The following is a 17,995-nucleotide window of genomic DNA, read 5'->3' as shown; positions in this document are numbered from 1 at the left end:
GGCGCTGATCCCCTCTTCTAACCTTGAACTGTCGGTGTCGTGTACCAGTATAACATTAGAACAAATAGCAAAAAAATATTTGAAAAAAGTTTGACTTGTCAGAATTGGACTAAGCACAAAAAAAACCTAACACAATGACAAAAGACAAAAAGTAAATAAAAAAATAAAGGATATGTTATTCAAAACACGATCTTAACTAAAAATAGAACATGTTTTCAAACACTGAATTGACAACAAAGTGGGACGCATGAACAATTAAGACAGAGTATGAAAATTGTATGCTATGATCAAGTATTAGAATGATAAATAAAAAATTCAGGGTATGATTTGGCTTTTCGCAGAAATTGTTTTAAAAGACATTGTCGAAATTATTAATAACTTTAATATTTTGGTATTTTTAATATTAATGAAGTCAACATATGTTTACACCAACAGCTAATGGGTAAGTTTCTCAAGAAATATGTTGGTTAAAATCCCGGGGGGAGGATTAATGACTATCCTATCGGGTATAACTGTGCCGACAGCACTTGCCAAATCATACCCTGTTCTAACCAGAAAACATTGAAAAACATACCCTGTTCTAAACAGAAATATTGAAAAACATACCCTGTTCTAGACACGCTCAGAAAATGTATACCCTGTTCTAGACCCGGTTTCTAGACTGCATCTTAAACAGTTAAATAAGCGATCCTGTTCTAGACAAATACTGCCTGTTCTCACCAGCAGGGCATGAAAAAGCGACTCTGTTCTAACCAGCAGGACATGAAAAAGGGACCCTGTTCTAACCAGCAGGGCATGGAAAAGCGACCCTGTTTTGCGGCACACTCGTACCACTAAAAATATAGGGAGTTACCCCCCCCCCCCGGGGTTAAAAAAGTGCATTCAAAAACAGATATTCCAGAATTCGACCGACTTTATCTGCCGAGCTAGCCTCCTAAATTTGAACAAACAGTTTTTATTGAATATATTTACAGAAATCAAACTGTGATATCAATTACCGAACGATTTGCAATCTGTAACAAACCACATTGTGAAAATCAGTAAAAATACAATGGTTTTACTACAAAAAGTCACCAGTAATTTCAAGTACCTGCCACTTTTATACGCACAAACGTCACACACAGCACCAGTTTTGATGACGTCATTCGGATAAACGTTACAATTTGAAAATAAAATAACAATTGTTTTTTTTTACTGTCAACCATGTGAACGAATTTCACTAAGTAAATTTAATAAATAAAGGCATGTATAGTTTATAATTGGAGTATAGCTTGTGTAAAAATTTGCACGTTACTTCTAAAAAAATTGTTTTCAACCAGGAAAATTCAATATATATTTGTGACTTTTAGGGTTATTCTTGCATAACAGAACAAAGTCAGTTATTTTTCTTCAAACCTGTTATAGTTTCGGCAGTAAAATGATGTTTTTTATATACATTTTTATTGGTTTGTGGGTTCTGCTAAAAAGCGACAAAAATGTCGTTTTGGCGTGCTAGCGGTTTTGGCGCCGAAAGGGTTAAGATTGCTGTGAATAATATAGTTTCTTAAATACTTACATTGTACAGTATGACGTAGTGGCAGGACAAAATTGTTGAGGTCAAGTCAGTCTCTCCGGACAATATGCTATTCGTTGTTGTTTGTTTGTACGCAGGTAGGTTAATGCACTGATTTTTGGATGATAGCATCGCAATCTAAATCTGACGTCATTTTCTAAACTATTCGACACGTAATTGGCTAGAGCGTTCCGTCGACGTCAAATAAAGGCAACAGTAGTATACCGCTGTTCGATTTTCATAAATCGATTGAGATAAAAACAAATCCGGGTTACAAACTAAAACTGAGGGAAACACATCAAATATAAGAGGAGAACTACGACACAACAGAAACACAACATTAAAATGTAACACACACAGAAAAGAACTATAATGTAACAATGGCCATTTTCCTGACTTGGTACAGGACATTTTAAGAAAAAAATGGTGGGTTGAACCTGGTTTTGTGGCTAGCCAAACCTCCCGCTTTTATGGCAATGTTAAATATAACATTAAAATGACAACATTACATGACAGGACTACAATACAAATAAATGGGAGAACATAAAGGACAGAGAAACATACGAATAATAGCTAACAAAAGGTACCTTGTTTAAAATTTAATACGCAAGACGCGTCAAGTATGAGCTTGTCACGAACAACTGATCATGCGCCTTATTATGATAGAAATCAGTGTCAACAGTCCAACAAATACACGTTAATAAAAGTATGTTGCTTATATATTTGAGGTAAGTTTGTTTTAAATTATTTAAGCCTTCTACTGCCGAGGATCGTTGATATTCATTTCATTGATGATTGAGTCTCGATTGGGTATGAATGTAGAGAAAGCCACAGTGTTTATTTAAAAACGGGGTTATTTGTCACACGCCTCGCTGTCAACATGACGAGGGCAGTCTGTATAGACAAACTTTCTATGAGTATTGTACCCGCTTATAAACAATCATATCTTTATTGGCCATTGGCTAAGAAACTTTACGATGCAGTCCGGTATATCCGCCCACATAAGGCTTTGATCGTATGTATTTCTGCTTAATTATATACAAATTGTATCAAATTTAATATAAATCGATTCACTGACAAATCAACTTTGAGTAGTTTATCTCATTTTCCGAAAATATCTGAAATAAATTTTAAAATCAACAAAACAAGTGGGTCATCTGTGTTTTTATCGGAAATGTGTTTGTCCGGTAAATCCGCCCATGTGCAGTAAATATGTATGGAGGGCCAGTTTATCACATATTTATGAAAGGAAAAGGTGATCTATTAATAGACCACTTATGAAGGGATTCCAGACAATCAAAAAAAAAATTTCAAGTCAGAAACGAGTTTTGTAAGCAATAATATGATTATCGTTAGCTTTAGGGACTGTATTATATATATCACTAGATATTTTCGTAATAAAGGATTTTTCTTTAAAATTTGACATGCAGTGATGATAAGTACAGTTCCTATGAATAAAATAGCAGACGAAATATTCACGGAAGTGATAATAACGGAAGAAGAAGGGAGTGGGCGGGTTTACCGGACGGGAGGAATTACCGGACACTAACTGTATGTCGACATTTTGCAGACTGACCTGACATGCACAGATGCTGGTCCAATATTTTGACCCCCCCCCCCTCCCCCCTTTTCACCCTCTCCCCTTAATTCGCCTCTTATGCATGTCATGATTCGAATTTTATGTTGGAGGCAAACACTTAAACATTTTTTAAAGATCTATTACAAGTTTATTTGAGCATCAATCTTCAGATTGCCCATGCAAAATCATTTCCTTATCAGGTTTTTATTCCAATGTATAATATATTACACAACCAAAAAATAGAAAAGACAAAAAAATATATGCATACATGGCACTGTGCATGCAATCATACTAATCATGCTAATGGCTTGCCTGCATTTAATAAAATTGCTTAGGCAGGCACATGCGATGTTAAGATATGTTAGAACTATTATTCATTATCATGGCCATAATTGATAAAAAAAACTTTTCATTTATGGTTTTAAATTTGATAGTCATCATACTATCATTTTAAATCATCCCTTTTTATCTACATTTAAATTTTGTCTTTATTCATTTGTTCTTTTTTTTTCTTATGTTTATAGTCATTAGATTATATAAAATGTTTATTTGTAATATTGATTCACTATAAAAATTTGTATCAACCATAAACTGCCAATAGAATGTGGGAGGTGGTCTAATATCACAAGAGAAAATCGGACATGCCCTTTATGCGAAGATGGTGATATTGGTGATGAATACCATTATCTCCTCAAATGCAACTTTTTTACAACAGAAAGTAATAAATATTTAGTTAAAAAGTTCACAAACCATTGTAATATTTTTAAGTTAAGGGAACTTATGAATGTATCAAAACAGTCAAAGCTTAGAAATTTGTGCAATTTAATTAGAATTATAAGCGATGAAGTGGATTCTCTCAATTAACTTTCTCCCTCCTCCGTCATATTTTAATGTCTTCCATTTAATATACACCGCACATTTTTAACATGTAAACATACTCATGTATTTCTATTGTATTGTTTATTTCCTCAACAGATGTACCTTTGTAATATTGTATAATGTCTATGTTCTTCTGTGTACCTTTGTATTTACAACGGTTTATCAGAATAAAGTATATATATCTGAAGTCTATGTTTCTTTGTGAAGATCTTTTCAGATTTTGACAAGCATCTTTTAAAACTATTTACATCAATCTTAATTATGTTTATTTCCAACCTGGTGTGTATAAAATTTAGTTTGAAACCTTTCAGTAATTATTGTTACTTCTTTTGCAGATTTTTATAATGTATGAGTCTTGCTGGGGGTCTTTCAGTTCTGTTATTTTTTTTTATACCATTTTCTCTATTTCTCTATTTTGCTTGTTATTCTCTATTCTCTATACTTTAAAACTCCATTTTTCTTTTTTATTATTGGTTCTTTTTTATTCTTTAATTTTTTAGCCCATTATTCTGCACATTTTGCCCACAAGGATTATTATCTATTCTGTTGACACCGTCCAGACCCTCATATGTTAGGTGTATATATAACTTTTCTGATGTATTAAGTTACATCACTAAGTATTGATAAATTCGTATTAATTAATAACAAATTGGTAAAGCATTATGATGGGTAAATATCAGTTAAAGTAAGCTGTAGTTAAAAACTTTTTGTACTTTTACAGAAAACTCATAAGGCCAAATAAAAATATATGTTTAGTTCCAGTTACCCTACCTACCCTACTTTTTAGTCTTAATAATAGCCTACCCTAAAGATTTTTTTGTCATTTTTCATTAATCTCTGTTAAAGTCAGAATGTTGCTCCCAGAGACTCAATGTAAAAAAAAAACATAAGATAACCAAAATTCCCCACCTACTTACCATAACTTTTTTTTAGATGTAACTGGAACCACACATACTATTTTATTTGGCCTAAATCAAAAGTTCATTTCAAATCGATGAAGAACTTTTTTTCAAGTTTACTTTTAATTCCATAATGATTTAGGAATACAAAATTTTGACTGAATTTTTCTATTTGTATCATAACATGAATACCTAATTCAGATAATAACTACTGGACACGTTTAAATCATGCAATCGTAATGGGATTACAGGTCAATGAGAGGATGGTTATTACGGGCGATTTGAACTCTGACTTACTTACAGCGCACAACAACAAACTGATTGACACATTAAATTTATTCCATCTAACCAATGTAATTGAGTTACCTACTAGAATAACGGACCATAGTAGCACTCTGCTAGATCCGATTATAATAAGTGACTCTATGACATGTTCCTTTTCTAATGTTCTAAATACCCCATCCGCTATTATTGATCATGATGCACCTATTGCATTTCTCGAATGTCCAATGTCCGATTTTAAATCTTTTAAAAGAGAAATATGGCTTTATGATAGGGCTGATAAATCAAAATTTGCGGAGAAGTTAGATGAAATAGACTGGAACACAGTGCTTCCGGACACTAAATACACCAACGAGTTGTGTGAAATATTTACAATAGAATTTCTGAAAATAGCTAAAGAGTGTATCCCTACTAAACGAATAACTGTCTGTAAGACATAACGACAAACACTCACTGGTTCAATAACGACATATGACGAGAAATTCGAATTCGAGACCGATTAAGAAAAAAGGCAGTTAAATCCAAGATTGAAAATGATATTTTGAGGTACAAGCAACAGAGAAATAAAGTAAATAATATGAAAATAAATGTGGATAGTGTCCATTTGTGGACACAGATGATGCCCCCGCTTGCATATCATATAGTTATAAAGGGACATAACTGATGAACGGTAAAAGTGACGCTACCCAAATTTGAACTTGATCTGAGTTTTGTGGTAATAAGCATTGTGTGTAAGTCTCATAACATTTGGTTGAGGCTAATTTAAGAGAACAGAAACTAAAAATTCTGCAATTTTTCTATTTGTAAACATGCATAACTCTAGAACGGTTGTGTATAAGTTTTATAACATTTGGTTGAGACACACTAAAAAATTCAGCAATTTTTATGTTTATAAAGGGACATAACTCAAGAATGGTAAAAGTGTCGCCACCAAATTTCGTACTTAATCTGTATTATGTAGTAATAAGCATTGTGTATAAGTTTCATAACATTTGGTTGAGGCAAACTAAAGTTAGAAAACTGAAACAAAAAATTTTTACTTGATCTTAGTTTTGTGGTGATGAATATTGTGTATAGGTTTCGTAATGTTTGGTTGGGGCAAACTTAAGTTACAGAATGGAAACTAAAAATTTTGCAATCTTTCGATTTATAAAGGGCATAACTCAATAATGGTTAAAGTGACACTACCCAAATTCAACTTGATCTGTGTTTTATCAGTGGAAGTCAAAATTAAACATTACATTGTATATTCAACTATAATCATGGACAAAGGAAGATAACTCCAATTTTAAAAATTACTTGATATTTAGAAGAAAATATAAATACAAATTTAGCAATTTTTCTATTTATAAAGGGGCATAACTCTAGAACGGTTAAAGTGACGCCGCCGAAATTCAAACTTGATCTGTGTTTTGTGGTAATAAGCATTGTGTATAAGTTTTATAACATTTGGTTGAGGCAAACTTAAGTTAGAGAACGGAAACTAAAAATTTTGCAATTTTTCCATTTATAAAGGGGCATAACTCTAGAACGATTGAAGTGACGCCACCAAAATTCAAACTTGATCTGTGTTTTGTGGTAGTAAGCATTGTGTATAAGGTTCATAACATTTGTTGAGGCAAACTTAAGTTAGAGAACGGAAACTAAAAATTTTGCAATTTTTCCATTTATAAAGGTGCATAACTCTAGAACGGTTAAAGTGACACCACCAAAATTCAAACTTGATCTGTGTTTTGTGGTAATAGGCATTGTGTATAAGTTTCATAACATTTGGTTGAGGCAAACTTAAGTTACAGAACGGAAACTCAAAATTTTGCAATTTTTCGTTTATAAAGGGGCATAACTCTAGAAACATACCCTGTTCTAGACACGCTCAGAAAATGTATACCCTGTTCTAGACCCGGTTTCTAGAGTGCATCTTAAACAGTTAAATAAGCGATCCTGTTCTAGACAAATACTGCCTGTTCTCACCAGCAGGGCATGAAAAAGCGACTCTGTTCTAACCAGCAGGACATGAAAAAGGGACCCTGTTCTAACCAGCAGGGCATGGAAAAGCGACCCTGTTTTGCGGCACACTCGTGCCACTAAAAATATAGGAAGTAACCCCCCCCCCGGGGGTTAAAAAAGTGCATTCAAAAACAGATATTCCAGAATTCGACCGACTTTATCTGCCGAGCTAGCCTCCTAAATTTGAACAAACAGTTTTTATTGAATATATTTACAGAAATCAAACTGTGATATCAATTACCGAACGATTTGCAATCTGTAACACACCACATTGTGAAAATCAGTAAAAATACAATGGTTTTACTACAAAAAGTCACCAGTAATTTCAAGTACCTGCCACTTTTATACGCACAAACGTCACACACAGCACCAGTTTTGATGACGTCATTCGGATAAACGTTACAATTTGAAAATAAAATAACAATTGTTTTTTTTTACTGTCAACCATGTGAACGAATTTCACTAAGTAAATTTAATAAATAAAGGCATGTATAGTTTATAATTGGAGTATAGCTTGTGTAAAAATTTGCACGTTACTTCTAAAAAAATTGTTTTCAACCAGGAAAATTCAATATATATTTGTGACTTTTAGGGTTATTCTTGCATAACAGAACAAAGTCAGTTATTTTTCTTCAAACCTGTTATAGTTTCGGCAGTAAAATGATGTTTTTTATATACATTTTTATTGGTTTGTGGGTTCTGCTAAAAAGCGACAAAAATGTCGTTTTGGCGTGCTAGCGGTTTTGGCGCCGAAAGGGTTAAGATTGCTGTGAATAATATAGTTTCTTAAATACTTACATTGTACAGTATGACGTAGTGGCAGGACAAAATTGTTGAGGTCAAGTCAGTCTCTCCGGACAATATGCTATTCGTTGTTGTTTGTTTGTACGCAGGTAGGTTAATGCACTGATTTTCGATGATAGCATCGCAATCTAAATCTGACGTCATTTTCTAAACTATTCGACACGTAATTGGCTAGAGCGTTCCGTCGACGTCAAATAAAGGCAACAGTAGTATACCGCTGTTCGATTTTCATAAATCGATTGAGAAAAAAACAAATCCGGGTTACAAACTAAAACTGAGGGAAACACATCAAATATAAGAGGAGAACTACGACACAACAGAAACACAACATTAAAATGTAACACACACAGAAAAGAACTATAATGTAACAATGGCCATTTTCCTGACTTGGTACAGGACATTTTAAGAAAAAAATGGTGGGTTGAACCTGGTTTTGTGGCTAGCCAAACCTCCCGCTTTTATGGCAATGTTAAATATAACATTAAAATGACAACATTACATGACAAGACTACAATACAAATAAATGGGAGAACATAAAGGACAGAGAAACATACGAATAATAGCTAACAAAAGGTACCTTGTTTAAAATTTAATACGCAAGACGCGTCAAGTATGAGCTTGTCACGAACAACTGATCATGCGCCTTATTATGATAGAAATCAGTGGCAACAGTCCAACAAATACACGTTAATAAAAGTATGTTGCTTATATATTTGAGGTAAGTTTGTTTTAAATTATTTAAGCCTTCTACTGCCGAGGATCGTTGATATTCATTTCATTGATGATTGAGTCTCGATTGGGTATGAATGTAGAGAAAGCCACAGTGTTTATTTAAAAACGGGGTTATTTGTCACACGCCTCGCTGTCAACATGACGAGGGCAGTCTGTATAGACAAACTTTCTATGAGTATTGTACCCGCTTATAAACAATCATATCTTTATTGGCCATTGGCTAAGAAACTTTACGATGCAGTCCGGTATATCCGCCCACATAAGGCTTTGATCGTATGTATTTCTGCTTAATTATATACAAATTGTATCAAATTTAATATAAATCGATTCACTGACAAATCAACTTTTAGTAGTTTATCTCATTTTCCGAAAATATCTGAAATAAATTTTAAAATCAACAAAAAAAGTGGGTCATCTGTGTTTTTACCGGAAATGTGTTTGTCCGGTAAATCCGCCCGTGCAGTAAATATGTATAGAGGGCCAGTTTATCACATATTTATGAAAGGAAAAGGTGATCTATTAATAGACCACTTATGAAGGGATTCCAGACAATCAAAAAAAAAAATTTCAAGTCAGAAACGAGTTTTGTAAGCAATAATATGATTATCGTTAGCTTTAGGGACTGTATTATATATATCACTAGATATTTTCGTAATAAAGGATTTTTCTTTAAAATTTGACATGCAGTGATGATAAGTACAGTTCCTATGAATAAAATAGCAGACGAAATATTCACGGAAGTGACAATAACGGAAGAAGAAGGGAGTGGGCGGGTTTACCGGACGGGAGGAATTACCGGACACTAACTGTATGTCGACATTTTGCAGACTGACCTGACATGCACAGATGCTGGTCCAATATTTTGACCCCCCCCCCCCTCCCCCCTTTTCACCCTCTCCCCTTAATTCGCCTCTTATGCATGTCATGATTCGAATTTTATGTTGGAGGCAAACACTTAAACATTTTTTAAAGATCTATTACAAGTTTATTTGAGCATCAATCTTCAGATTGCCCATGCAAAATCATTTCCTTATCAGGTTTTTATTCCAATGTATAATATATTACACAACCAAAAAATAGAAAAGACAAAAATATATGCATACATGGCACTGTGCATGCAATCATACTAATCATGCTAATGGCTTGCCTGCATTTAATAAAATTGCTTAGGCAGGCACATGCGATGTTAAGATATGTTAGAACTATTATTCATTATCATGGCCATAATTGATAAAAAACACTTTTCATTTATGGTTTTAAATTTGATAGTCATCATACTATCATTTTAAATCATCCCTTTTTATCTACATTTAAATTTTGTCTTTATTCATTTGTTCTTTTTTTTTCTTATGTTTATAGTCATTAGATTATATAAAATGTTTATTTGTAATATTGATTCACTATAAAAATTTGTATCAACCATAAACTGCCAATAGAATGTGGGAGGTGGTCTAATATCACAAGAGAAAATCGGACATGCCCTTTATGCGAAGATGGTGATATTGGTGATGAATACCATTATCTCCTCAAATGCAACTTTTTTACAACAGAAAGTAATAAATATTTAGTTAAAAAGTTCACAAACCATTGTAATATTCTTAAGTTAAGGGAACTTATGAATGTATCAAAACAGTCAAAGCTTAGAAATTTGTGCAATTTAATTAGAATTATAAGCGATGAAGTGGATTCCCTCAATTAACTTTCTCCCTCTTAATAGCCTACCCTAAAGATTTTTTTGTCATTTTTCATTAATCTCTGTTAAAGTCAGAATGTTGCTCCCAGAGACTCAATGTAAAAATAAAACATAAGATAACCAAAATTCCCCACCTACTTACCATAACTTTTTTTTAGATGTAACTGGAACCACACATACTATTTTATTTGGCCTAAATCAAAAGTTCATTTCAAATCGATGAAGAACTTTTTTTCAAGTTTACTTTTAATTCCATAATGATTTAGGAATACAAAATTTTGACTGAATTTTTCTATTTTTATCATAACATGAATACCTAATTCAGATAATAACTACTGGACACGTTTAAATCATGCAATCGTAATGGGATTACAGGTCAATGAGAGGATGGTTATTACGGGCGATTTGAACTCTGACTTACCTACAGCGCACAACAACAAACTGATTGACACATTAAATTTATTCCATCTAACCAATGTAATTGAGTTACCTACTAGAATAACGGACCATAGTAGCACTCTGCTAGATCCGATTATAATAAGTGACTCTATGACATGTTCCTTTTCTAATGTTCTAAATACCCCATCCGCTATTATTGATCATGATGCACCTATTGCATTTCTCGAATGTCCAATGTCCGATTTTAAATCTTTTAAAAGAGAAATATGGCTTTATGATAGGGCTGATAAATCAAAATTTGCGGAGAAGTTAGATGAAATAGACTGGAACACAGTGCTTCCGGACACTAAATACACCAACGAGTTGTGTGAAATATTTACAATAGAATTTCTGAAAATAGCTAAAGAGTGTATCCCTACTAAACGAATAACTGTCTGTAAGACATAACGACAAACACTCACTGGTTCAATAACGACATATGACGAGAAATTCGAATTCGAGACCGATTAAGAAAAAAGGCAGTTAAATCCAAGATTGAAAATGATATTTTGAGGTACAAGCAACAGAGAAATAAAGTAAATAATATGAAAATAAATGTGGATAGTGTCCATTTGTGGACACAGATGATGCCCCCGCTTGCATATCATATAGTTATAAAGGGACATAACTGATGAACGGTAAAAGTGACGCTACCCAAATTTGAACTTGATCTGAGTTTTGTGGTAATAAGCATTGTGTGTAAGTCTCATAACATTTGGTTGAGGCTAATTTAAGAGAACAGAAACTAAAAATTCTGCAATTTTTCTATTTGTAAACATGCATAACTCTAGAACGGTTGTGTATAAGTTTTATAACATTTGGTTGAGACACACTAAAAAATTCAGCAATTTTTATGTTTATAAAGGGACATAACTCAAGAATGGTAAAAGTGTCGCCACCAAATTTCGTACTTAATCTGTATTATGTAGTAATAAGCATTGTGTATAAGTTTCATAACATTTGGTTGAGGCAAACTAAAGTTAGAAAACTGAAACAAAAAATTTTTACTTGATCTTAGTTTTGTGGTGATGAATATTGTGTATAGGTTTCGTAATGTTTGGTTGGGGCAAACTTAAGTTACAGAATGACAACTAAAAATTTTGCAATCTTTCGATTTATAAAGGGCATAACTCAATAATGGTTAAAGTGACACTACCCAAATTCAACTTGATCTGTGTTTTATCAGTGGAAGTCAAAATTAAACATTACATTGTATATTCAACTATAATGGACAAAGGAAGATAACTCCAATTTTAAAAATTACTTGATATTTAGAAGAAAATATAAATACAAATTTAGCAATTTTTCTATTTATAAAGGGGCATAACTCTAGAACGGTTAAAGTGACGCCACCGAAATTCAAACTTGATCTGTGTTTTGTGGTAATAAGCATTGTGTATAAGTTTTATAACATTTGGTTGAGGCAAACTTAAGTTAGAGAACGGAAACTAAAAATTTTGCAATTTTTCCATTTATAAAGGGGCATAACTCTAGAACGGTTAAAGTGACGCCACCAAAATTCAAACTTGATCTGTGTTTTGTGGTAGTAAGCATTTAGTATAAGGTTCATAACATTTGTTGAGGCAAACTTAAGTTAGAGAACGGAAACTAAAAATTTTGCAATTTTTCCATTTATAAAGGTGCATAACTCTAGAACGGTTAAAGTGACACCACCAAAATTCAAACTTGATCTGTGTTTTGTGGTAATAGGCATTGTGTATAAGTTTTATAACATTTGGTTGAGGCAAACTTAAGTTACAGAACGGAAACTAAAAATTTTGCAATTTTTCGTTTATAAAGGGGCATAACTCTAGAACATTTAAAGTGACGCCACCAAAATTTAAACCTGATCTGTGTTTTGTGGTAATAAGCATTGTGTATAAGTTTCATAACATTTGATTGAGGCAAACTTAAGTTAGAGAACGGAAAATAAATATTTTGCAATTTTTCCGTTTATAAAGGGCATAACTCTAGAACGTTTAAAGTGACGCCACCAAAATTCAAACTTGATCTGTGTTTTGTAGTAATAAGCATTGGGTATGAGTTTAAATATATTTGGTTGAGGCAAACTTAAGTTAGAGAACGGAAACTAAAAATTTTGCAATTTTTCCATTTATAAAGGGACATAACTCTAGAACGTATAAAGTGACACCATTAAAAATTTAAACTTGATCAGTATTTTGTGGTAATAAGCATTGTGTATAAGTTTCATAACATTTGGTTGAGGCAAACTTAAGTTAGAGAACGGAAACCAATTTTGGGACGTACGTACGTACAGACGGACAAGGGTAAAACTTAATGCCCCCACCGCTACGGCGGGGGCATAAAAATAGCCAAAGAAAAGTTTGAAACAAATTTGGACAGTATTATACTAGAAAACTCTCCGAACTCAAAAACGTCTTGGAAACTTATGAAAATGTTGATTAAATCAAATAAAAATTCGGTAAACATACCCCCTCTCCAAAATATTATAAATGATAATGGACTAAATGATGTCATATATGAAGATGAGGAAAAATGCAGCTTATTAAACAAATATTTCAGTATGATTTCAAAACTTGATGAAGAAAATGTAAATTTACCCGAATTTAAAACAAAAACTGATAGTAAATTTTCGGAAATCAAAATAAATACACAAGAAATCATAGATATATTATCCAGAAATTAGATCCAAACAAGGCACCAGGCCCTGATGTGATCAGCCATAAAATGCTTAAGTTGTGTCCGGAAAAGGTTGCAGTTCCGCTAAACATTATATTCAATAAATCTTTACGAGAAGGCAAATATCCAACCAGTTGGAAGATAGCTAATTCAATACCTATTTTCAAAATGGGGGATTCATCCTTGCCTTCAAATTACAGACCAATTTCTCTTATTAGTTGTGTTGGAAAGTAATGGAAAGAGTTGTTTTAAGCACTTGTATAACCATCTACACGCTAACAAATTAATTTGTGAATATCAATCCGGATTTCTTCCCAAAAATTCAACTGTCCATCAACTTTTAGAAATATACAACTGCATCTTCTAAAAACTCTCTGGAAAAAAAAAAGAAATAAACTGTTTTGTATTCTGTGATTTCTCTAAAGCGTTTGACAAAGTTTGTCATAGAGGTCTTATTCACAACCTGAAAGCCTATGGGATTGGTGGAACCTTATAACAGTGGTTTGAAGATTATCTGCATGACAGGAAACAAAGAGTAGTACTGCATAATTCGTCCTCCTCCTTTTGTAATGTGTCAGCAGGTGTACCCCCAGGGATCTGTTTTGGGCCCTCTTCTCTTTGTTTTATATATTAATGATATTGCTGATAAGCTTACATCGCTGTGTAGGCTATTTGCAGAATACACTTCATTCAGTTATTCCGGTAGCGATGGTGAACAGATTAAATCTGTGATCGACCGCGACCTGAAAGAGATGGATGTTTGGTCAACTAAATGGCTTATGTCATTTAATCCTGATAAAACAGAAATTATGATATTTTCAAATATCGAGATACCAGATCTCAACTTTTCCCTAAATGATAAAACTATCCCTATAAATACATCGCATAAGCACCTGGGAGTTACCTTTAGTTGTGGCGCAAAATGGAACAATCATATTGAAAGTATAATTACAAGTGTACAGAAGCACCTTAATGTTCTGCGTAAACTTAAATATCGACTGTCTCGTAATAATTTAGAAAAAATTTATCTAGTTTTTATTAGACCCATTTTTTAATATGCCACGGAAGTGTGGGATAATTGTGGGATATGTTATTCAAATAAATTAGAAAACTTGCAATTGGAAGCCGCAATGATTGTAACAGGTCTACCAATCTTCACTAAAACTGATACTCTGTACTCTGAGGTTGTCTGGGAATCTTTATATGAAAGACGAAGAAGAAGAAAATTACAGATGTTTTATAATATGAATAAAAACATGCACCTGAGTACCTGTGTAATCTTGTAATTTAGTTTGCCCAAAATACACTACATGTAGAGAAATTTTACTTAACAATCTTAATTGGCTTACTGAAAATTTTTATTATTGATACTAAACTATTAACTTGCGAAGACCTTGAACTTTCGAATGAACAAAATCTCCTAATTTTCAAACATGTTCAAGATTTTATTAAAAGGTCTAACAGATTTCTAGTATCTTCATAAAATATCATTGCTACCGCCACGGATGATCATCACCATCAAACCGAAGTCATCATCACAGAAAATATGCTTGCTTCTTTTTCTTTTCATCCTTTTCCATTCTTCTTGTTCCTTTCTTCTTTTTATTTATAGTTCGTATAATATTTAATGAATTTGTTCGCTTTACATGCATGCTCATAATTTTATTATTGTATATATACTTGTATTGTAATATGGAGAAGACTTCATAAGTATGATTTACTTTTGTCTCATCCCTTTTGCTGATATTTAGCAAATAAAATATGTTTAAACTAAACCAATAACTTTAAAATGCCATTGAATGTTTACATATTTTTTTTCAGTACATGTATTAAGATGACTTGGAGGCAAACTGAAATTGGAAAAAGTAATCAGAAAAAAAGAGTAACCACTTGTTTCCTTTGAAGATCAACACACACAAGGTGTCAGACAATTTATAACCATATATTGAGATAGTTTTAGACCTATGCATGAAAAGAAAGTGAAATGAATGTTTTAAAGATAAAAGCTTGAGAACATATAACTAAACTATAACAGTGCTTAATATGAAATAACCCATGCCATGTCACATGTGACTTTTGGAATGAAGCAATTTTCAGTATGACAACAAAAGGAAGAATTACATGACTGTTCAAACTGACTCTGGATCATTGATGACAAAGAAAAGTATTAAATCAAAGGAAATGACTGTGCACTTCTTTCTTGTGAGATCAACACATAAAAGGAAATGTTCACATCATTATTCATAATATGCCAGTTATTGAGAAAATTTTGAATCTATACACAAACAGTGAAATAAGTGAGAATCATAATTCAAACATCACATTTGGAAGGCTGGTAACTGCATGTGCTAACTGGTATATATTGTAATTCACAATATATTACATGTGTATAGGAATATTCGTTGCATGTGACATGTCAAAAGGACTTGAGTATCATTCATTTATAAAGATGGCATTGGCACCCCGTTTATATTTATTGATCTCTTTAAAACTTGGCATATTTATTTTTGGAAAGCTCATAAATACCAAGATTGCTGTTTCTTGTTTTTAAAATGAACATAACACTTTTAAAATTGACAAAGAAGTTGGATTTTGGTGTAGGCATGGTTAGATTGTATGTCACTTCTGTTAATTTTTATTAGAAAAGGCCATATTTAAAAAAAGAAACAGCTGTTACAGGAAAGATAACATCTTTATCCACCAAATACAAAGTTTGGATGATTTAAGGGTGTTCAAATTTATTTCTGGGTATGAAAGTTTTTGACGAAAATTAAAAATAATTTCAAATTTTATTGATTTTTTTATGAATAGATAGCCGATTTACTGTAGAACAGCATTTACCTACTTGGCTAAGACAGTTTTTCGGAGCAGTCGGATGTTTGTCTGAGTAATTGGAATGGCCTGTTTTACTATCAATTTGTTCAAAGTGATTTCTGCTAACCTTTTGAAGTATTATGTCCTGGCATTTAGAGTTTCACATTTAATAATACAGAAAGTGAATCAACACTGTATCGAACCTCTTCTTTGCCGATATCTCTTTTCAATTTGATATAATATTTGATCTGGATTTTTGTCTTATATTTTTCGCTTTATTACACTTACATGCAATTTTCAGTACGAACTAGAGGCTCGTCTGACTCAACAAGAACACGTATCACTCATTTAACACAAGTTAACCCTTTGGTTTTAATGCTTTCCAACGTTTAAAATTTGACTTTTAAATATTTTTTTTGAATATCTAAATCATTCGTCATAAATTCTACACAATATGCCCTCATCGTCCTGTCTAACCTACAATCTTTTCATTAATGCTGAAATGAAATCTATAATCAAGAGATTTTGTCTTAACTTTGTAGGTCATACTTCATTGAAAACTTTACATTCGAATGTTGGATACAGAATGAACTGGTACTTTTTCCTGGCTTTGATGATCTAAGTAATAAAATTATTTGGATTTAGAACTTGTCAGTAGTTTAATTCTTTAACAAACGTTTCTTTTACTGTTTAACTGTTTATTCAAAATACACTCAGACGCAGATTTCCTGCGTAACAGGAGCGACAAATACACATAAATTTACACATAACTCCCTAATACCTGTCAATAAAGGACGACATATTTATTAAAGATTGGAAAAATAATGTTTTTGACCACAGTAATTCATCGAGAACTGAGAATATGTCTCCAACTACTGTAAACAACTATTGCTGACGATGTTGGTTTCTCATATGTACAGGGTAACTGGTCTATATATATATCTTTATTTCTCAATAAACCATTTACATTGGAATGGTACAGAGAACACATAATATTACTAACAAATCAACAAATCAACATGTATGAGAGAGATGTCAGCCCGGATCACACAACCCTTTATTAACAATTTTAATAAATTTGCAGAGTTTCGAAAGTATCGATTTTCTTTTGCAGGTCATAAGATTACTAAATTTAAGTGTATTTGGACGTTTTGAAAATTTTTCTTGAATAAATAAATTTCGGATGTTGGCAAATTTCCTGCATGACATAATGTAATGAAATTCGTCACCAATTTCATTCAAGTCGCATAATGTGCAGATTCTTTTTTCATGTTGGATATTTTGCCATCTTCAGCAAAAAGCATCTTACAAAACTTTAAGTGAACCCTTTCAAAGATATCGTCGTTACCTGTTCCCCATATTTCGCAACCGTACAAAAGAGCGGGCACGGCCATTTTATCAAATAGGTCTAACTGTATTTAATAGACAAATTGTGTAATCTTCCTAACTTTAAAACCTCAAACATGGCTTTTAGATTTCTTCTTTTGATTTTTTGGCATTACGGTCATAAAACTTATAATCGTGCTCGAAATTTTTAAGACTGTAAGACTAGAATAAGTTTTTTATGGTTTCTAATGAATCCATACAGAAATTACGTTATAATTTGCTTTGTATAACTTGAATTTTTTAAAGAAAGAAATTAACAATACAAGAGG

At 32.5% G+C, this 17,995-nt stretch overlaps 1 long non-coding RNA gene across 3 annotated transcripts; it reads left to right on the top strand.

Annotated features, from left to right (window-relative positions):
• Positions 1 to 1,552: 1,552 nt before the first annotated feature.
• On the top strand, positions 1,553 to 16,318 carry LOC127731179 (uncharacterized). 3 transcript variants are annotated; one of them, XR_007995544.1, is made up of 2 exons: positions 1,553 to 1,650; positions 15,348 to 16,318. It is a non-coding gene; the product is annotated as an uncharacterized LOC127731179 (long non-coding RNA). The 3 variants fall into 3 exon arrangements; XR_007995545.1 differs by lacking the exon at positions 1,553 to 1,650 and adding an exon at positions 2,218 to 2,280; XR_007995546.1 differs by lacking the exon at positions 1,553 to 1,650 and adding an exon at positions 8,007 to 8,091.
• Positions 16,319 to 17,995: the final 1,677 nt, after the last annotated feature.

This window comes from Mytilus californianus, unplaced genomic scaffold (genome assembly GCF_021869535.1).
Source record: "Mytilus californianus isolate M0D057914Y unplaced genomic scaffold, xbMytCali1.0.p SCAF_2, whole genome shotgun sequence".
NCBI lineage: Eukaryota > Metazoa > Mollusca > Bivalvia > Mytilida > Mytilidae > Mytilus > Mytilus californianus.
Note: the sequence above shows the minus strand (reverse complement) of the source record. Positions and strands in the feature narration are given on the sequence as shown.